Here is a 10,805-nt window from a genome sequence, read left to right as displayed (position 1 = left end):
GGATATACTGCAGGGATGTAGTCATTACCCACACTCAGACTGGAAAATAACTGGCTAGCCTTAGAACTGCCTTGTGAGCCATATGTGCATCAGTTCCAATGCCAATTATGATTTCCTCCTGGGCACATGTTTCAATATATGCCTTTGCACCGGCAAACACAGACATGAAAGTCATTTTTTAAGAACTACATCTTCGGACATACATATTTATACACATAGCCGAGCTACAGAGCTTTCTATAGAGAGGGGGGACATCTTGTGGATTATCTCAGAATTGAGCATTTTGGGAAAGAATGCTGGTAATAGAAACAGCACCACCAAAGAAAACAGCAAACAGCCTTCATGAAGAACTTCTTATATGCTAGACACAAGGCTATGAGCTTTGCATTAATTATTTCAACATTGTAGAATTAGATAGCAGAGGAAGGGTTGTTTTTCTCATGCAGATTGTCAGAGAGATTGTGTCATTTAACCCAAAGTTTACATCTGTTAAGTAGATAGCCAGGAATCAATTTCAGGTTCTATTGAATCAAAGTTAATTGTATGGTGCTAGACAGCTGTAACACCAAATACTAGGGAGGTGTGGGCAGGAAGATCACAATCTTGAGGCCAGCCTAAACAACTTAGGAAACCCATGCGTTAAAAAGAAAAATGTGCATCACGCCTTTCCAGGACCAGGGCCCTCTCCTTCCTTCATGGAAATCATTTGATATGTGAATTGTGTCTTGTGTCTGAAGAGCTTCTGGGCTAATATCCACTTATCAGTGACTGCATTCCATGTGTGCTCTTTTGTGAATGAGTTACCTCACTTAGGATGATATTTTCCATTTCCCTAAGAATTTCATGAATTCATTGCTTTTAATTGTGGAGTAGTATTCCATTGTATAAATATACCAGATTTTCTGTATCCATTCCTCCATTGAGGGACATCTGGGTTCTTTCCAGCTTCTGGCTAATATAAATAAGGCTGCTATGAACATAGTGGAGCATATATCCTTATTGCATGTGAGGGAATCCTTTGGGTATATGCTCAGGAGTGGTATTGCAGGGTCCTCCAGAAGTGTCATACCCAGTTTTCTGAGGAACCGTCAGACTGATTTCCAGATTAGTTGCACCATCTTGCAATCCCACCAGCAGTGGAGGAGTGTTCCTCTTTCTCCACATCCTCGCCAGCACCTGCTGTCCCCTGAGTTTTTTAGGGGATTACCAAGACAGAGAAATGGGAGGGGGTTGATTGGTGGAGGGAAGAGGGCTTATGGGACTTATGGAGAGGGGGGAACCGGGAAAGGGGAAATCATTTGGAATGTAAACAAAGAATATAGAAAATAAAAAAAATATTTAGAAGCTAAAAAATGTGGAAAAATGAGCTTAGAATGTAGTTCAGTGGTAGAGTGTTTACCTAGCAAATACAAGGCCCTGGAATCCATACAGTAAAGAAAAGTACTAAAAAGCTAACTTGCTTTCCCTATGTTACAGTAAGAGCACCAAATAATCCTAGCAGTGGGATGAGAATTTGTACATCCTGGGTCTTTGGTTAAGAGGCTACGTTCTGGCATCACGCAGTTTGAGTTTTGTCTTAGAGTTACTACTGCTATGAAGAGATACTGTGACCAAAAGCAAGTTGGAGAAGAAAGGGTTTATTCAGCTTATACTTCTACATCATAGTTCATCATCAAAAGAAGTCAGGACAGGAACTGAAACAGGGCAAGAACCTGGAGGCAGGAACTGATGTGGAGGCCGGGGAGGAATGCTGCTTGCTGGCTTGTTCCTAATGGCTTGCTCAGCTTGCTTCCTTATACAACCCAGGACTACCAGCCCAGGGATGGCACCACCCACAATGAGCTGGGCCCTCCCACATTGATCACTAATTCAGAAAATGCTCTACATGCTTGCCTACAGCCCAATCTTCTGGAGACATTTTCTCACTTGATGCTCCCTCCTTTCTGGTGACTCTAGCTTATGTCAAGTTGAAATACGACTAGCCAGCACAATTTGATTCCAGTTCTGTCAGGAATCCTCAACAGGAAGCAAATGACCGTGTGGACTCATTTCCCTCTCGTTTTAGGTAATTTAGTAGAAAGAGACTCAACTGCACTGAGTCCATCTTCAAAAAGTAAAGGCCTTTGGCGACCATCCCTTGTTAGGAATGTTTCTCAGTGCCTCTTAGAATATATATACATATGTGAAGCGTGTTTGTGTCAGAGTTCACTCTTCTTGGAGTACTCTCTCTCCTAAACTCCATGCATTAACTTAGGCAGAGCCTACCCTTGCTGATAATTAGACTACACAGAGCGCTTACAGAATATGCCAGCCTGGCCTGTGAAGAGACATAATGAGATTTCTAGGGACTGCATGCATTCTGCCACGACTTTGCTAATGAATATGACTCACACACAAATCCTATGCTTTATCTCCTCCATGTGGTACTACAAGCATGTGTCTGTGATTTATTGGCCTTATCTGTCAATGCCACTGTATTAACACTGCATTCTCAACCTGTGGGCTGTGACCCTTCTGGCAAACTTCTATCTCCAAAAATATTTACATTATGACTCATAACAATAGCAAAATTATAGTTATGGAGTAGCAACAAAAATAGATTTATGGTTGGACAACATGAGGAACTGTATTAAAAGATCACTGTAACCATGATTTTTAGGTACTTTATTGGGTTCTTTTTTCCTACCTCTCTTCTCCCCAATCCCTTCCAATCCCCAACACTAGGTAGAAGAGAAAGAGGGTTAGAGGGGAAAGTGGGCATTGATCTTATTAGACCTCATTAGATTACTTTCTACTGATTCAGGGAATTGAGTTCCTTGGGGCAAGTCCAATCTTCATCATCAAGATATCTCCAATGCTCTCCTCCTCCTCTCCCTCTTATTCCACTTCTTGTTTCTTTGCTCATGATCACTTGACAAACTATAACAGCACCAGCAGCAGCAGGGAACACGGACACCTCCTTTCTCTGTCTGGGCGCTGGCATTTTATACCCTCTCAAGAGTCCCCAGAATTCCAAATGGAAACTGTCTTCAGCTGGCAAAAATCACACCTATGCCAGAACACAAGAGAAACCATACTTAGCTGCTATGGACAAACTAAAGCAGCCCCATATCCCACACCTGTGATTAAAACAAGACTATATTCACATAACATAACTGGGATGTTTTGGTTTTTTTAAGAAACCAACATTCTAACTACAGGCCAAAGCATTAGGAAAGTTGAGACCAGTGTATTAAGTGGCAAGATGAGCATCTTATCTCCATGGCATCAGGACTGTGCTGCCATTTGATAATTACACAGTGTTTGCATTGTCTAACACACAGTAAACAGTAAATATTAGCTTTTGTGATGACTATATTGAGATCAGAAAAGGACCTAAAGGTTGTTGATCTAAAGGCTGTCTCTTTTCCACATTTGTTATTTTTATTAGATATATTCTTTATTTACATTTCAAATGATTTCCCTTTTCCTAGTCCCCCCCACAAAAGTCCCATAGCCCTCTCCCCTCCCCCTGTTCCCCAATCAACCCCCTCCCACTTCCCTCTCCTGGTATACACCTACACTAATTTATCCAGCCTTTCCAGGACCAGGGGCCTCTCCTTCCTTCTTCTTGGGCATCATTTTATATGTGAATTGTGCCTTGGGTATTCTGAACTTCTAGGTTAATATCCACTTATCAGTGAGTACATACCATGTGTGTTCTTTTGTGATTGTGTTACCTCACTTAGGATGATATATTCCAATTCCACCCATTTGCCTAAGAAGTTCATGAATTCATTGTTTTTAATAGCTGAGTAGTATTCCATTGTGTAAATGTACCACATTTTCTGTATCCATTCCTCCATTGAGGGACATCTGGGTTCTTTCCAGCATCTGGATATCATAAAAAGGGCTGCTATGAACATAGTGGAGCATGTGTCCTTATTACATGCTGGGGAATCCTCTGGGTATATGCCCAGGAGTGGTATAGCAGGGTCCTCCAGTAGTATCATGCCTAGTTTTCTGAGGAACTGCCAGATTGATTTCCAGAGTGGTTGTCCCAACTTGCAATCCCATCAGCAGTGGAGGAGTGTTCCTCTTTCTCCACATCCTCGTCATCACCTGCTGTCCCATGATCTTAGCCATTCTGATAGCTAGAGCAATTAGAAAACAAAATGAGGTCAAAAGAATACAAATTGGAAAGGACGAAGTCAAATTATCACTATTTGCAGATGATATGATAGTATACTTAAGCGACCCAAAAAAACTCCACCAGAGAACTCCACCAGCAACTTCAGCAAAGTGGCTGGATATAAAATTAACTCAAACAAATCAGTAGCCTTCCTATATTCAAAGGATAAACAGGCTGAGAAAGAAATTAGGGAAACAACACCCTTCACAATAGTCACAAACAATATAAAGTATCTTGGTGTGACTCTAACCAAACAAATGAAAGATCTGTATAACAAGAACTTCAAGTCTCTGAAGAAACAAATCAAAGAAGACCTCAGAAGATGGAAAGATCTCCCATGCTTGTGGATTGGCAGGATTAATATAGTAAAAATGCCCATCTTACCAAAAGCAATATACAGATTCAGTGTAATCCCCACCAAAATCCCAACTCAATTCTTCATAGAGTTAGAGCAATTCTCAAATTCATCTGGAATAACAAGAAAACCCAGGTTAGCTAAAACTGTTCTCAACTGTTAAAGAACTTCCCATGGAATCAGTATCCCAAACCTCAAGCAGTACTACAGAGCAATAGTTTTAAAAACTGCATGGTATTGGTACAGTGACAGACAGGTAGATCAATGGAATAGGATTGAAGACCCAGAAATGAGCCCACACACCTATGGTCACTTGGTCTTTGACAAAGGAGCTAAAATCATCCAGTGGAAAAAAGATAGCCTTTTCAACAAATGGTGCTTGTTCAACCGGAAGTCAGCATACAGAAGAATGCAAATTGATCTATTCTTATCTCCTTGTACTAAGCTCAAGTCCAAGTGGATCAAGGACCTCCACATAAAACCAGACACTCTGAAATTAATAGAAAAGAAACTGGGGAAGACCCATGAACACATGGACACAGGGGAAATTTTCATAAACAGAACACCAATAGTTTATGCTCTAAGATCAAGAATTGACAAATGGGACCTCATCAAATTGCAAAGATTCTGTAAGGCAAAGGACACTGTCAATAGTACAAATTGGCAACCAACAAATTGGGAAAAGATCTTTACCAACCCTACATCCAACAGAGGCCTAATATCCAATATATACAAAGAACCCAAGAAGGTAGACCCCAGAGCCAAATAACCCTATTACAAATGGGGTATAGAGCTAAACAAAGAATTTTCACCTGCGGAATAGTGAATGGCTAAGAAGCACCTAAAGAAATGTTCAACATCCTTAGTCATCAGGGAAATGCAAATCAAAACCACCCTGAGATTTCACCTGGTCTCTCATTTTAAAGATGATGAAACAGAGAACAGATGATTCCTAGAGAACAGACAGAATTAAAACAAGAAGACACATAGGGCTAGTGAAGAATGTTTAAAAGCATGGGTTCTAGGGAGAGGTTGCATGAATTTAAATGGTGACTGTCACTTCCTACCCAAGAAATTACCACATTGAACCTGGAATGATTGAAAGGATAAGTAAGTACTCAGAAATGCTCCATGTCTGACAGATAGTGAAGACCTCCTTAGTGCTATCTACTACTCCTAACCTTACATCTAATCTTAATTCTCATGCTTTGCTATGCCTTTGCTATGTGTCTGTACTATGTGATGCTCATGCTATGACTCTTGCTCTCAGTCATGTTTTTTTTTTTCTTTTCTGTAAGCGGGGAAGAAGATTATTGGTTTCCCTTTGTATCTATGAAGGAGTGGTTCCAAGACTCTTCTGCAGATATAAAAACCCTAGGATGCTCAAGTCCCTTATACAGAATAGTATGGTGTTTGCATATGACTGTATTTGAATCGCCATATACTATAAATCACCTCTGATCTACTAAAAATACATAAGCTTAATGCTGAATAAATCATTTTTAACTGGAAGTTTGTGGAATAATCACAAGAATAAAAATCTGTACAGAATAATCTCAGACATCTTTCTCTCAAATATTTTGAACAGCAGTTGATTGAATCTGCTGATCCACAATATCACAGTTTGTTATAGATGCTTATCTACATCTGCCCTAAATGTTTCACCTGCATACATAGTATGAAGTGGGAAAAGATAAGGGCTAATGTGACTGTACAGCACTAAACACTGTTGTTAATTGACTTCTAGTAATCATTATTTCACGACAAACAATTTAATAAAATTGGCAACCCAGCATTAGTCAGTACCACATCTCATTATTTTCATCAATCATCACAAGATGAGAGATTTCTGGGTCGACTTACAAGTCATCTTGTGCTCTGTTTCATAGAATGCTTAATTAAAATTTAATTAATCTAGAGTTGTAGCCTCATTTACTGAAACCTGGGCAACACATGTCATACTAGCACTGAATAGAAGACAAAAGAGCTATGATGCAATGCTAAAGATACTGGCATGGATTGAGGCCGACCAAGATTGACCCTTTCACAACAAGAGAGCAGTTTTTTCATGTGAGGGGAAGAGGGATAGTAGTTATAGTTGGAGGAAAATAGAGGCAAACATGGAGACAGAAAAGCCATTTAGGTGGCTATTGTAGATGTCCAGGTGACAAAATTATTTGGTGTTTGAGTCTAGAGGGACATCAATAATGATAGAAAGAAAGAAAAATAAGGTCATCTAAAAAGGGAAAATTATTAGGAATTAGTGATGAATTTAATATCCATGGAAGAGGAATGTGACCAATAGAAACCCAGCTACCACCACAAGTTTTCTTGTTAGATTAAGTGGGAGGATTATGAGGTTTTCCCCTAATACCGAAGATAATTGAAGGGAATCAGATTTAATATATGTATATCACAAGAAAAAATGGAATATGTTGACTTTGAAGTGGCCATAGGATTTCAAATAAGGAAATGACTCAGACATGGGAGTTAAGATCAGAAAAAGTAAGTCTTAACTGAAGGTATATATTAGAGATTCATCATCTGTCTCAACAATTAATAATTTTCCTTTACCGTAACTTTGACCTATCACCTGCATTTGTTTTCCCTCTCTCGACTGAATCTATTGTATGGTTATGAGCTCTTGCTTGTTCAAGCCAGTATTTGAGTCTATTTCCAAGTTCTGGCTCTTGCCAGGCTGACACTGTCCAGTTAACTGAGCCGTGGCTTATTGTATTCTGAGATGTAATGCTGTGCTCATTAGGTGTTTCCAGATCACAGATGTCTCATCACACAGCAAGACAAATTAAGGCACGTAGGTCATGGTATTAATGTGTTGTACGGGAAATGAGATTCTAAACAGAATTCAAGTGGCAGTGCGATGGGAGGCATTTGCCTGCACATCTTGAATTTTGAGAGCAAAAGTTATAACTAGATACCCAAAGCCAAGAAAAGGGTACAAATAGCATCCTAATGAGATTATATCATGCTGCTAGCATTTTGAACTTCTTCAACAAGGACCCTCAGAGAACAGATTGAGATCAGAGATTAGTCATGGAAGGATACCTTGGGCATCAATGTGTGCTAGTCTCAAGAACATGTTGGTAATCATTCACACTATTGAAATTGTTTGATACTATTTTACCATGCTTTCATTTTCATGAATAATTTTGAGGCTGGGAATAATTAGCTTGAACCATAATGTGGGCCTGATGTAAATAATTGATTCTCTTCCTTGGCTACATCTATTAATTTCATTGTACCCTAAAAATATTTCCATAATGTTTAAAAATTTGGGATATATAGGACTGAAAAATGTCTCAGTGGTTAATATCACTTTCAGCTCTTGCAGAGAACCAAAGTTTCACAACCATCTGTACCTCCAGTTTCAGGGTGTTCACTGTCATCTTTGGCCTCCTTGGACACAATGCATGCATGAAGTGCACAAACAGACAGACAGACAAAACACCCATGCACATAAAGTTAAATTAAAGTTAAATTTTGAAAAATTAAAATGAGCAAATGAAAATAAAATTTAGGTTACAGCCCAGATGTGTTCCATTAGCAATACAAAAATTGCTTTAAAATGTTACCTGAATGAATAACTTTCTCTGAGTGTCTTTTTCTGTGTGTCTGTCTCTATCTCTTTGTACATCTCTCTCTCTCTCTCTCTCTCTCTCTCTCTCACACACACACACACACACACACACACACACACACACACACACATACACACACACAGAGAGAGAGAGAGAGAGAGAGAGTTTTCAAGATATCTTTTCAAAATGGTTAAAAGAGAAAAAAAGTTACTAAGACGTGGAGACTGAATTTCAAATGACTGAATTTGAAGCACTGACATAGAGTACGCACATGCCTTAAAGACTGGAGATTGGAAGAGATGTATATATTTGTTTGCCTCTATGAGTCTACATTTTTGTCATCTGTAGTCTGAGGTAACAAGACTGTTATGAGGGTTAAAAAATAATAGTACATAGCATAATACCTAATGTAAAATAAGCCTTCATGAAAATATAGCTCCTAGCCCCCTGAGCATGATAATGACCTTTAAATTAAATAACTGTTGGATCTCACATTCTGTCTGTATGCTTTCCAGTGGACAGGGGGAATTTTTTTAAAGTACTGGGTATAGCAAATTTACATCAGTTCCAATATTCAAGTGTTGATATCTGATGTCTGCTTTAGCTGAATGTGATGCTAGATGAGAAATTTTCTAATTTGAACATGGACCTGGGAAATCATAAAATTGTTTTTGTCTTTGGAGATGCCTCAACTGGTTTCCATCTGATTATATTTTCCATAGTTATGTGAATTCAGTGACATGAAAATGAAACTGTGTGTTTGGTGGGAAAGTTTTTTGCCTAGATAACAGAAAGGAGTAACAATCTGAAAGGAGAAAATAATATGATCAGTTTTTGGTTTCACAAATCTTCAGCATAATTGAGGACCTCGAAATGCTTATGAAACATATCAAAATACTAGTTTTTCCATGCATTGGCTCTATGCAATTCCATCTCCCTTATGGGAGAAAATTCTTCTTGCCCTAAACATCAAAAGATACCACACTCAAAGGAAAGTCAAAAGCTGAGAGTTAGATGAGAAGCTACATCTAATAAGTTGAGAGAAATCCAGAAGAGATAATTAAAATGTATGAGGATGAATGCATATATTTTTAAAGGGGAAGAACTACCAGAAGTTGGAAGAACAGTCATAATGGAAGTATAGTGGTACAAGCAAGAGTTAAGAGGAATAACTGACCGTGAACAAAGTCATAGGAAAAAGTGCTACTTTTCTGGCTCAGTTTAAAGAATCAGAGCCAGAGATAGATAGATAGATAGATAGATAGATAGATAGATAGATAATGTATGAAATTGGAGAGAGAGAGAGATGATAGAATATTTTTACTGAGTACTTCCCATTTCAGGTATCCTCCTTGACATCTCAAAATGATGTGTATATAGTAGAGAGATGGAATAACACACCATTAAGCAAACCTCGTTGAGATTAGCCTTACATCATTTAAATGTAAGTTTCTTGAATTCGTCTCACCTTGTCCCTAACAGCCACACCCATTTCTGCCGATCTCCCATCCTTTCACCCCTCTCACTCTCTACTTCTGTCACACAGACAAACCTTCATTCAGCTCCTTGTCTAGTGTGTGGCTTCTGCTTGTGTCACCAACTTAAAGATTGAACGAGGTTTTTGTGTTTAGCATCTGCAGACAGTTCTTTAGTGATAGCTACTTGAAAATTACAGTCAAAAGTGAGGAATGATTAGTATTTAAAGTAATACTTTAGAACTTATGCAGACATGTTTTTCTTCCCATTTTCCAAATAAGTTACAAAAGCTATGGTACAGCATTTACAATGTGTTAGATGATTTATATCACCTTGAAAAGATTTAAAATACATAGAATAATATATATGGGTTATATGCAAATGCCATGTCATTTTACCTAAAGGACATGATTATCCCTAGATTTTGGTATTCTCAGAGCCTCCTGGAATGAAACCCCTGTAGATACTGAAGAATAACTAGAGTAAATCTCTACTTAGTAGTTAATGGGCACTTCAAACTCATTAAATCTAAAGATCGACTTCAAGAAAGTCTGTTTCTCTTCCTGCATTGCTTACTTCAAGAACATATCACCCTGCCAGATTAAATGTTTATTCTTGAAATCTCTGTTACTTTAAATACTAATCATTCCTCACTTTTGACTATAATTTTCAAGTAGCTATCACTAAAGATTTCTCATCTTTATCTTCTGAATCTAAGTCTCACTCATTTCCTCCCCCATCCTTGCCAAAAGGAATTGTGCACAGAGGTCACTGGGAGGATCTTATTTTAAATGAAGTAGCTCTCACTCTCCGCTAGCCCTCCGTAATTGTGTTTGGTAAGGACAGGACCAGAAATGAGTATTTGTAGAAACTCTGTGGGTCAGAAGACTTATTGTCTAAGGACTAGCCTTACAGTCACGATTTTAATCCATCCCCTCCTCTCTAGTCTCCTTACATATGCATGTTTGTTAGGATACTACTAGCTGTTTTAACAAATATGCCTAGTATTTGTTGCTCTTCTAACAGTACTAACTGGGTATTCCTGGTCAGCAGGTGACCTTTTTAGGTGGTAATTAAAGCAACTCAGGTTCTTTACAGTTTTTGAATCTTGCATCTTTGATACAATGTCAAGATCATTATGCTCATGAATCACTAAATATAAATCACTAAAGTTCACATTCCATTGTCAGGAATTAGTCACACT

At 38.5% G+C, this 10,805-nt stretch overlaps 1 long non-coding RNA gene across 1 annotated transcript in view; it reads right to left on the bottom strand.

Annotated features, from left to right (window-relative positions):
• Positions 1 to 2,649: 2,649 nt before the first annotated feature.
• LOC127674967 (uncharacterized) overlaps positions 2,650 to 10,805 on the bottom strand; it is a 35,832-nt gene continuing 27,676 nt past the window's right edge. The window contains exons 4-5 of the long non-coding RNA XR_007975422.1: positions 3,692 to 4,133; positions 2,650 to 3,049 (exon numbers count right to left, since the gene is read on the bottom strand). This is a non-coding gene — a long non-coding RNA (uncharacterized LOC127674967). The remainder of the gene's footprint in view (positions 3,050 to 3,691; positions 4,134 to 10,805) is intronic.

Source organism: Apodemus sylvaticus, chromosome X (genome assembly GCF_947179515.1).
Source record: "Apodemus sylvaticus chromosome X, mApoSyl1.1, whole genome shotgun sequence".
NCBI classification, from domain to species: Eukaryota; Metazoa; Chordata; class Mammalia; order Rodentia; family Muridae; genus Apodemus; species Apodemus sylvaticus.
This window is presented reverse-complemented; position numbering and strand designations above follow the sequence as displayed.